The sequence below is a fragment of the Delphinapterus leucas genome, chromosome X (genome assembly GCF_059928025.1).
Source record: "Delphinapterus leucas isolate spDelLeu-1000000601 "Yukka" chromosome X, BTC_Dleu_Yukka2, whole genome shotgun sequence".
In the NCBI taxonomy this organism is placed as follows: Eukaryota; Metazoa; Chordata; class Mammalia; order Artiodactyla; family Monodontidae; genus Delphinapterus; species Delphinapterus leucas.
Genome location: NC_143150.1, coordinates 64,199,660 through 64,211,503, shown reverse-complemented (window position 1 = coordinate 64,211,503; position 11,844 = coordinate 64,199,660).

Below are 11,844 nucleotides of genomic sequence, written 5' to 3'. Positions count from 1 at the left end.
AATAAAAGAACTAGAAATGAAGAAACATCATCCTCATTCTATGAGGCCACCATCACCCTGGTACCCAAACCAGAAAAAGATAGCAGAAAAAAAAGAAAATTTCAGGTCAATATCTCTGATGAACATAGATGCCAAAATCCTCAACAAAATACTAGCAAACCAAATCCAACAATACATTTAAAGGATCATGCACCCTGATCAAGTGGGATTTATCCCAGGGATGCAAGGGATTCTCAACATCTGCAAATCAATCAGTGTGATACATCACATCAACAAATTGAAGAATAAAACCATATGACCATCTCAATAGATGCAGAAAAACTTTTGACAAATTTCAACACCCATTTATGATAAAAATTCCACATAAAGTGGGCATAGAGGGAACATACCTCAACATAATAAAGGCCATATATGAGAAAACTACAGCTAACATCACACTCAATGGTGAAGAGCTAAAAGCATTTGTTCTAAGATCAGGAACAAGACAAGGATGTCCACTCTTGCCATGTTTATTCAACATAGTTTTTAAAGTGCTAGCCATGGCAATCAGAAAAGGAAAAAGTAGTGGAAATACAAACTGGAAAAGAAGAATTAAAACTGACACTGTTTGCAGATGACATGATACTATACATAGAAAATTGTAAAAGTGCTACCGGAAAACTACTAGAATTCATCAATAAATTTGGTAAAGTTGCAGGATACAGTATTAATACACAGAAATCTATTGCATTTCTATACACTAACAACAAAAGATCTGCAAGAGAAATTAAAGAAACAATCCCATTTGCCATCACATCTTAAAGAATAAAATACACAGGAATAAGCCTATCTAAGGAGGCAAAAGACCTGTACGCCCAAAACTGTAAGATGCTGATGAAAGAAATCGAAGATTACACAAACAGATGGAATGATATACCATGTTCTTGGGTTGGAAGAATGACCATTGTCAAAATGACTGTACTACTGAAGGCAATCTACAGATTCAGTGCAACACCTAGCAAATTAAGTTTGGCATTTTTCACAGAATGAGAAGAAAAAGACTTATAAATTCTATGGAGACACAATAGACCCTGAACAGCCAAAACACTCTTGAGAATGAAAAATGGAGCTGGAGGAATCAGGCTTCCTGATTTCATAATATGCTACAAAGCTACAGTAATCAAGACAATATAGTACTGGCACAAAAACAGAAATATAGATCAATGGAACAGGATAGAAAGCCCAGAAATAAACCCACATACCTATGGTCAATTAATCTACGACAAATGAGGCAAGACTATACGATGGAGATAGTCTCTTCAATAAATGGTGCTGAGAAAACTGGACAGCTACATGTAAAAAAATGAAATTAGAACATTCTTTAACCCCATACACAAAAATAAACTCAAAATGGATTAAAGACCTAAATATAATATCTGATACTATAAAACTCTTAGCAGAAAACACAGGCAGAACACTCTTTGACATAAATGACAGCAATATCTTTTTTGAGCTGTCTTCTAGAGTAATGGAAATAAAACATGAATAAACAAATGGGACCCAATTAACTCAAAAGGGTTTGCACAGCAAAGGCAACCATAAACAAAAAGAAAAGATAACCCACAGAATGGGAGAAAATATTTGAAAACGCTGCGACTGAGAAGGGATTAATCTCCCAAATTTGCAAGCAGCTTATATGGGTCAATATCCAAAAAACAACCCAATCAAAAATTCAGCAGAAGACCTAAATAGACAATTCTCCAAAGAAGACATACAGATGTTCCGGAGGCACATGAAAAGACACTCAACGTCACTAATTATTACAGAAATGCAAATCAAAACTACAATGAGATATCACCTCACACCAGTCAGAATGGCCATCATCAAAAAATCTACAAACAATAAATCCTGGAGAGGGTGTGGAGAAAAGGGAACCCTCCTGCACTGTTAGTGGGAATGTAAATTCATACAGCCACTATGGAGAACAGTATGGAGGTTCCTTAAAAACTAAAAATAGAACTACCATACGACCCAGCAATCCCACTACTGGGCATATACCCTGGGAAAACCATAATTCAAAAAGAGTCATGTACCACAATGTTCATTGCAGCTCTATATACAATAGCCAGGACATGAAAGCAAGGTAAGTGTCCATTGACAGATGAATGGATAAAGAAGATGTGGCACATATATACAATGGATTGTTACTCAGCCATAAAAATAAATGAAATTGAGTTATTTGTAGTGAGGTGGACGGACGTAGAGTCTGTCATACAGACTGAAGTAAGTCAGAAAGAGAAAAACAAATACCATATGCTAACACATATATATGAATCTAAAACAAAAAGTTTATGAAGAACCTACGGGCAGGCCAGGAATAAAGACACAGATGCAGAGAATGGGCTTGAGGACATGGGGAGGGGGAAGGGTAGGCTGGGATGAAGTGAGAGAGTGGCATGGACATATATACACTACGAAATGTAAAATAGATAGCTAGTGGGAAGCAGCCACATAGCACAGGGAGATCAGCTCGGTGCTTTGTGACCACCTAGAGGGGGGGTATAGGGTGTGTGGGAGGGAGGGAGATGCAAGAGGCAGATATGCGGATATATGTATATATATAGCTGATTCACTTTGTTATGAAGCAGAAACTAACACACCATTTTAAAGCAATTATACTCTAATAATAATGTTTAAAAATATTAAAAATAAATAACTAAAAAAAGTGAACCGAGAATATGGGAAGTGCCTATGCATTTGCATAGTGCAATAATCAGGAAGAAACAAAAGGTTATACTGGATGACAGCAGAGCTCTATATACTAATGGGCTAATAAAACTACCTTGAGATTATAATCCAGGTATATATAATATAATTTTCCTCATCACCAAGTCATGATGGGATGGGCTGCATTATTTTAATAGTTTAGGGAACTGTTAGTGTTTATCTTGTGCACAAGAATTTAGACCTTTCTGGAGGAGAAATAGTGTAATTCTATAGGACAAAAAGACATGCTGAAATGTGATAATGCAGCTAAGAATAGAAGCACACTGGAGAGCATTTACATGAATATTAAAAGGGAGAAAGGCTGAAAAGGTATTGTATAAGTACTGTAGAGACTGCCAGGTGGAGGAAATGGATGAGGTAATCCTGATGCTAAGGATAAAACGTGCACTGAAGATAAGGGCTCAGAAGTGTAGTAAAGGAGGGTTAAAGAGTAGGCATTTGACTATCTGTATATCTGCTGAAGCGTCATTCAGTGAAACACTGTATTTGGTAATATCTAGACTTACCTTATTGACAAATGTCTCCTTGATAGTAAAAAACAAAACAAAATGAAGTTGGTTAGCTGCTATCTTGGCATTGATTTTGACTTAAAAAGAGAATTTGATTGGTCACTTGGAAGAGTCAGAAAAATCATTAGAAAGCCACTCATCCATTTTATAGTTTGGGATAATCAGAACACAGTAAAAATTTTATTCTAGAGAGAACTTGACTCAAAGATTGCTTGACTTGTAGATTGGTATTAACTTGTTATGAGGATCCTTGTATTCTGTCGAGGATCCTATCCTTGATACCTGCCCTGTTCTATCCCATATTTTGTAAATGACATGATTGGAGATGTTTAAGGAGTACTGATCAGATCTTGGAAAAGATACAAAACTGAAGGGCTTTGTTCAATGACAAAATAAAAATCGAAAATAATTGAGATGGGCTGACACAATGAACTATTAAATCCTACATTTGATTCTTGAATTCCAACTCCAGAATACAAGTGAGGAAGTTGTGAATCATGGAAAAAGGCAATATTTTTAGTATGAATCAAAAATGGGGTGTTCTGTCAAAAATAAAATATAATAATATGTTGCATTAGTAAAAGTATAGCCCCTATAATAAGGGAAGTGATATTCCTCTTCTATCTACATTGGACATATCACAACAGGAATATTGTTTTCAGTGCTCAGAAGACATTTTAAGGAGCCACTGACAAACATATTCAGAAGTGCATGACCAGGTTGGTAAGTGAAATTGAAATCTATGAGGAAGGTCTGAAATATTAGGGTATGGTGAACCCAGAGGGGGGGAAAAATCTTCCAGAGGATACATAATTATGGTTGCTATTTACTAATAACTACAACCAAGGTACTCTTCTAGATACTTTCTGTATACTATATAATTCTCAAAACAACCCATGATACAAGTCTTATTATCCCCATTTTTCAAAAAAGGGCATAGGTACATAGAGGTTAAGTAGCTTGTCCACGTTTATGCAGCAAGGTAGTGGTAACACTGGGATTGGAACTGAGGTCTTTCGAAGACTAGAAACTAAGGCATTTCATCATACTACAATCCCCTCCTTCCCCTTCCTACCGCCACTATTTTAAAGTAACTGCAGTAAATATAAATTTATATTATCATAACTTTGTTTGTTGAGGATCCACAATATACTAAGCATTAAGCAAGCATGATAAACAGTTTACTTCACTACTTTTCATAAAAATTCTATGAGGTAGATTTTATCATTATATTATAAGAGGGTTGTTTAGACCAAGGTGATTATGCTTCACTTTACTTTTCAAAGAGCCTAAGTTTTCTTATCTAAAATATGTTCCATTCAGTCTGCCTCTCACAGATTTCCTATGAGGTAATAATAATGAGATACTATCATCCTCAGTTTAAGGATAAAGAGACTGAAATTTGGAGAACTGAAGATGAGATGATCAGGAACAAGGGATCTGAATTAGTTTCAGAATGAGAGAGAACTCTCTACCGATTAAGCTGTCCAGAGATGGAAGCTCTCCTAACAAGCATATTCTAAGTTTGATATAATTTCATGATTCAATCAATGACAATATGGACATTCAATATCTCATTTTTCTTTTATAATTCTTTAAGGCCCTTAAAAAGTATAATGAAGATATAATCTCTGAAAACCATTTAGAAAGTCTGACTGTGGATGTGACAGAGTTAGCAGTGCTCACCAAATATTCTATCTGCTCTTCTATACTTCCCAGTCTCCTTGCAGTTAGGTAAGGCCAAGTATCTAGTTCTAGTCAATTGGCTGTGAGAAAAATGAATGTGTGATTTTCAGGCTGAAGCTATGAAATGTTCCTGTGTGATGTTCCAATGCTTTCCTCTCCTGTCACTTTTGATCATCATAACCATGTAAAGCTATAAGAATTAAACAGACTGACACAACATTGTAAAGCAACTATACTGCAATAAAAATTAATAAAATAAATAAAAAAGAATAAAGAAGACTGAATATTTACTGGATTCTTAGTTCCTGTGTGTGAACAAAAATAAACATTTATGTATTAAGTCACTGACATTTGTATATTTGCTTATTACCACAACATAGCCTGTTCTATCCTGGCTAAGGAAAATAATTAAGATTCTTCTAGGCCCTTATACTGTGCCAGGAATTGGAATAATTACTTTATATAAATTATCTCATTTCAATTTTTGAATAATCTTCTATTATACTATTATTCTATTATAATACATATTACACAATTGAGAAAAATTATTTACATAGAGGTAAAAAGCTTAACCAAGACACACAGCCAATAAGTAAGTCACTGAACTCAACTTGGAAAACAACCAATGCAGTCATGAAAGTGATATTTCAAAGCTTTTATATTCACATAGAAAATATTTATGATGTAATATTTGTGAAAGAGGTAAACTATATACAGCTTGCTTAAATTGTAAAAAAAATATAATGAAGATGAGAAGTATATATGCTAAAATGTTAATAATGATGATATATGGGTGGTGATCTTATGAGTGATGTTATTTTCTTTTTTATGGCTTATAAAACAGGATATAGAGTCCAGAAATGGACCCACTAATAAATAGTCAATTGTTTTATGACAAGAGTGCCAACAAAGAAAGAAAAGTTTTTTCAACAAACATTGCTGGATCACCTGGATACCAATATAGAATAAAACATATATATTGACCATTAGAGCACACCATAAACAATGAGTAACTTCAAGTGAACCATACTCCCAAATGTAAAATTGAAAATTATAAAAAATTTTGTAGGAAAACATAAAAAAAACCTTTGCCCCCTTGGGGATAGGTAAAGGTTTTCTTGCTAAAACACACCAAAAAAGCAAAAGCGTAAAATTAAAAATTGATAAACTGGACCTCATCAAAGTTAGGAAAATAGAAAGTTTTGCTATTGAAAAAAAAAATCAAGAAAATAAGGCAACCACAGATGGGGAGATTATTTGCAAAACTTATATCTGATAAAAATTTTATCTAGGTAACAAGAACTAATAATAATAACTAATATTATATTTATGTAATTATATAACTATATAATTATCTATAATTTAATAGTTATTATTATACTCCATTAAAATGGGCAAAAAGTTTGAACAAACACTTTTTAAAGGAAGATACACCAATAGCCAACAAGCACCTAAAAATATGCTCCACATCATTACTCATAAGGAAATGCAAATTAAAATCACAGGGAGATACAACATCATACCCACAAGAATCACAATAAGAAAGACAGCAATGTTAAGTGTTGGGTTAGGAATGGGAGAAACTTCAACTCTCATACATTGCTGATAGGAATGCAAAATGGCACATATACTCTTGCAAAGAATTTGGCAGTTTGTACACAAGTTACATACATCTATCATACAAGCCGACCGTGTGTTATGAGTATCCGCCCAACAGTAATGAAAGCACATGACAAAGACTTGTTTATGGATTTTCATAGCTTTATCATTGTAAAAATCTGGAAACAACCCAAGTGTTCATCGAGTTAATATTTATGCAAATTGAATTTATCCATACCATGGCACACTATTCAGCAAGGAAAAGGAACAAACTATTGATATGTGTGACAACATGAATGAATCTCAAAATCATTGTGCCAAGTAAAAGAAGCCAGACAAAAAATAGTACATACCATATAATTTCACTTGTATAAAATTATAGGAAATGCAAACTAATGACTATAGTGGCAGAAAACCACTATAAAATTCTGAGGCAGATAAAATTCTGAGGCAGAAGGGATCTTAGACCTTATTTCAAACTCTTTGTTTTAGAAATTTGGAAACTGTTGCCTAAAGAAAGGTAGAGACTTGTTGAAAGTGTGCATAGCAGGTCAACAACAAAGCTAAAGATAGAATACAGATTTATCTCTTTCTAATCATGTGTTTTTTCTACTATCACATATTATAAGATGGCTGGAAAAACACACAGAAAGTGCGGTTATTGGTGGTTGAGGAAATCATGACAGTTTTATTACTAGCTTATTACTGATTTAGTCAAGTATGTTTCTCTTTGTACAAGCAAGTGGAAGATTAAGCCATTTTGTCTAGCAGCAGAAAATTTACCTCATGGAGCTACTTAGGTAGATTATTGAAGACCCGGATTGACTAATGGAATAAGAAATTTGTCCAATTTCTGATCCTTTCAGCTTCTGATGTCAATCCTTTTACCTAATAAGCAATAAAGAAAAAATATATATCCTTTGGTATCAGCTTTGAATTTAGGCACATTGTTAAGTTGGAATTCATTTCAGGCAATTATGGAAATGTAGCTGTGATTCGGATGTCATTCATAGATACATATCTCAGTGCATGGACTTTGGACAGTTGACTTGGAAGCTAGTCATCTGGAATCTTTGTGTTTTCTGCCTAAGAGTTCTCCCACTGAAGCAGCTTCCACTGACTCACTGGAGACAGTGCCTACAAATCAAAGTTCAGAGCTGGCCTTGTGTAGAATCAGAGTAAGTGACTGCCATAAAGTGTTTTGGGGGCTTCTCTGGAGAACTCCTCAGCAAACCTCTCTTCTTTTGTCCTCACATTATATATGAATTATATATATATATATATATATATATATATATATATATATATATTAGAGGCTGAGGAGGTTTGTGGAGGTTGCTTCACATATTAGAGGCTGCAGCTCAGGGTTCAAACAAGTCATTCGATTCTGAAGCTGGTAGAAGCTTCTCTATGTCATAGGCTTCTATGTTGTGGGCAAGATTGTCCTTAGGGGTGTTCATCTTGTTGGCTTTAGGGACTATGGACTTGGTGACATTAGAATGACAAGGCTTGGTAACTTTAAGGACAGTGGCTATAGAATTATAACAATGGTGGGGTTGAGACTGGCAGGGTTGAGGCAGAGAGCCTTTATAACCTCTGCCCAAGGGTTAATGCATTGTTTCAAGCCGTTCAAGTTGCATTTTTTGGCAAAATGTATGTTCTTCAGGGACTTTGAGTTGACTCAAATTAGAGATTTGTATGTTTTTGAACTGGCCTTTCAAATTCTATTTCTGAACAATTTCTAGGTATGATCAAGGATGTTGTAGCTCAGTTTTTATTTTATTTATGTCTTTGAATCTTTTGGAACTTCAGTTCTTAGGGGAAGGAGGGGGAAGGGCAGAGAGAGATTTAGAAGGAGAGATTTAGACAGAGAGAGGGATACATTAATTGAAATTACATTTTAATCATTCCTTAAGCAAATTTAATCTAATACTCTCATCATTATTCCATGCAAGTTTTCTCTCATGTATTTTTACTTATTTCTCCCTTTTATCCCTATTTTCCTCCTTTTTTATACTCAGGTCTTTACTGTGTTTAATGAGTATATTTTTATTTGTAGATGCTCTTGCAAAATGTGTATGATTTTGTGTGAATGTAATTTTATTTATTCAAATGCTTTTATATTACATATCTTTTTTTCACATTCCTCATTAGCAATGGATTTTTAAGATCCATCCTGTTGCTTATGTGTGTATCTTATCTGTTGTTTATAACTGTGATAATAGTGCATCATATGTATCCATCACAATTTACTTATTGTCTTATCCTGGGTTCCTCTGAATGCAGGGCCCAAGACAAAGGCTTTGCATGCAGGTGTTTTCTATTGGATTGTGATAACAGGGAACAGGTGTAAGCAACAGGAGGTGTGATATAATGAAGAAAGGAAAGCCAATACAAGAATATGTTGCTGAGTTGGTCACAACTGTTGATAACTGGTGCTTTATCCTGTCGGACCATCTGAGGACCCTTATGAAATTTATATTTTAAGAACCATCTACCCATGGTAGACAAAATAAGGAAGAATTTTATCCATAGGCTTCTGTTCTCCATTGTCAAGGTTGATCTTATGGACTATAACTCACCTGCACTTCACAGTTGCATATGGGTGAATGTCAAGTGGGGTTCAGTGGCTGTCTCACACCATAGATTGTGAGAAACCCTAGGACAAGAAATGATGGTTACACTGAATGGCCATGAGGAAAGGCAAATATCAGATCGTACCTGAATAAGGCCAGTCAAATCCCACAGTAGTGGCTAGAATAAGAGATGAAGATGGGTGGACTGAGTTAGTGTACAAGAGGTGTCCAATATACCTGTCATCTAACCCAGCAATGGTCATCTAGATTGTCTCCCCCCAACTACAAACAATGCTGCAGTAAACACCTTTGTGTATGCCCCTTATGAATTGTATGGATATTTCCCTGGGTAAATATGCCCAGGGGAGGAATTACCAGATGAAAAATTATACATATACTTAATTTGATGAAATAGTGTCAGAGTGCTCTTCAGAATGGCTGCATAATCCTACATGCCAACAAGCAGTACATGAGGGTTCTATTGTCCTCATATGGAATCATCCTGCTTTCTAATTTCAGTCAGTTCAGTGGGTGTAAAGTGATATTTTGCTGATTGTAACTTGTGCATTTTCATTGCTCTGATTATAACTATGTTTGGACATCCCTTCATATATAAACTTGTTAAGACTTTAGAATTTCTTCTCTAATTAATTCCTCATCTTCCTAATTAGGATTGTTAACTATTTCTTGTTATTTGCAGGATATTTTATGTACAAATATTTTGTAATTTTTAAAAAAATTTATTGGAGTATAATTAACTTACAATGCTGTGTTAGTTTCAGTTGTACAGCAAAGTGTATCTCTTATACAAATACATATATCCAATCTTTTTTAGATTCTTTACCCATATAGGCCATTGCGGATTATTGAGTAAAGTTCCCTGTGCTATATAGTAGATCCTTATTCGTTATCTATTTTATATATAGTAGTGTGTATATGTCAATCCCAATCTTCCAATTTATCACTCCCCAACACCTTACCACCCGGTAACCATAAGTTTATTTTCTACATCTGTAACCATTTCTGTTTTGCAGATAAGTTCATTTATGGACTTTTTTTCTAGATTCCACATATGAGCAATATCATAGGATACTTGTCTTTCTCTATCTGACTCACTCTACTCAGTATGAGAATCTCTAGGTCCATCCACGTTGCTGCACATGGCATTATTTTGTTATTTTTCATTGCTGAGTAATATTCCATTGTATATATGTACCACATCTTCTTTATCCATTCCTCTGTTGATGCACATTTAGGTTGCTTCTGTGACTGGCTACTGTGAATAGAGCTTCAATGAACATTGGGGGTGCAGGTATCTTTTCAAATTATGGTTTTCTCTGGATACGTGCTCAGGAGTGGGATTGGTGGATCATATAGTAGCTCTATTTTCAGATTTTTAAGGAACCTCCATACTGTTCTCCATAGTGGCTGTACCAGTTTGCATTCTCACCACATTGTAGGAGAGTTCCCTTTTCTCTGCACCCTTGCCAGCATTTATTATTGTAGATTTTTTGATGATGGCCATTCTGACCAGTGTGACTCATTATAGTTTTGATTTGCATTTCTCTAATAATTAGTGATCTTGAACGTATTTTCATGTGCCGCTTGGCCATCTGTATGTCTTCACTGGTGAAATGTCTATTTAGATCTTCTGCTTATTTTTTGATTTCTTTTTAATTGAGCTGCATGAGCTGTTCATATATTTTGGAGTTTCATCCCTTGTCGGTTACTTCGTTTGCAAATATTTTCTCCCATTCTGAGGGTTTTCTGTATGTTTTGTTTATGGTTTCCATTGCTTTGCAAAAGCCTTTAAGTTTAATTCAGTCCAATTTGTTTACTTTTTGTTTTTATTTTCTTTACTGTAGGAGGTAGATCGAAAAAGATCTTGCTGCAATTTATGTCAGAAAGTCTTCTCCTTATGTTTTCTTCTAAAAGTTTTATACTACCGGGTTATATTTAGGTCTTTAAGCCATTTTGAGTTTATTTTTATGTAGGGTGTTAGGGTGTGTTCTACGTTCATTCTTTTACATGCAGCTATCCAGTTTTTCCAGCACCGCATATTGAAGAGACTCTCCTCTGTCATAGACTACGTGACCAGAAGTACATGAGTTTATCTCTAGACTTTCTATCCTGTTCCATTTACCTATATTTCTGGTTTTTATGCCAGTACCACACTGTTTTGATGATTGTAGCATTGTAGTATAGTCTGAAGTTAGGGGGCCTGACTGCTCCAGCTCCATTTTTCTTTCTCAAGATTGCTTTGGTTATTCATGGCCTTTAGTGTTTCCAAAACATTGTAGAATTTTTTAGTTTTAGTTCTGTGAAAAATGCCCTTGGTAATTTGATAGGGATTGCACTGACTCTGTAGATTGCTTTGGGTAGTACAGTCATTTTCAAAATATTGATTCTTCCAATCCAAGGACATGGTATATCTCTCCAGCTGTTTGTGTTTTCTTTGATTTCTTTCATCAGTATCTTGTAGTTTTCTGAGTACAGGTCTTTTGCCTTCTTCGGTAGGTTTATTTCTAGGTATTTTATTGTTTTTGATGCAATGGTAATTGGGATTGTTTCCTTAATATCACTTTCTAATCTTTTGTTGTAAGTATATAGGAATGCAAGAGAGTTCTGTGTATTAATTTTGTATCTTGCAACTTTACCAAATTCATTTATAAGCTCTAGTAGTTTTCTGGTGGTGACTTTAGGATCTT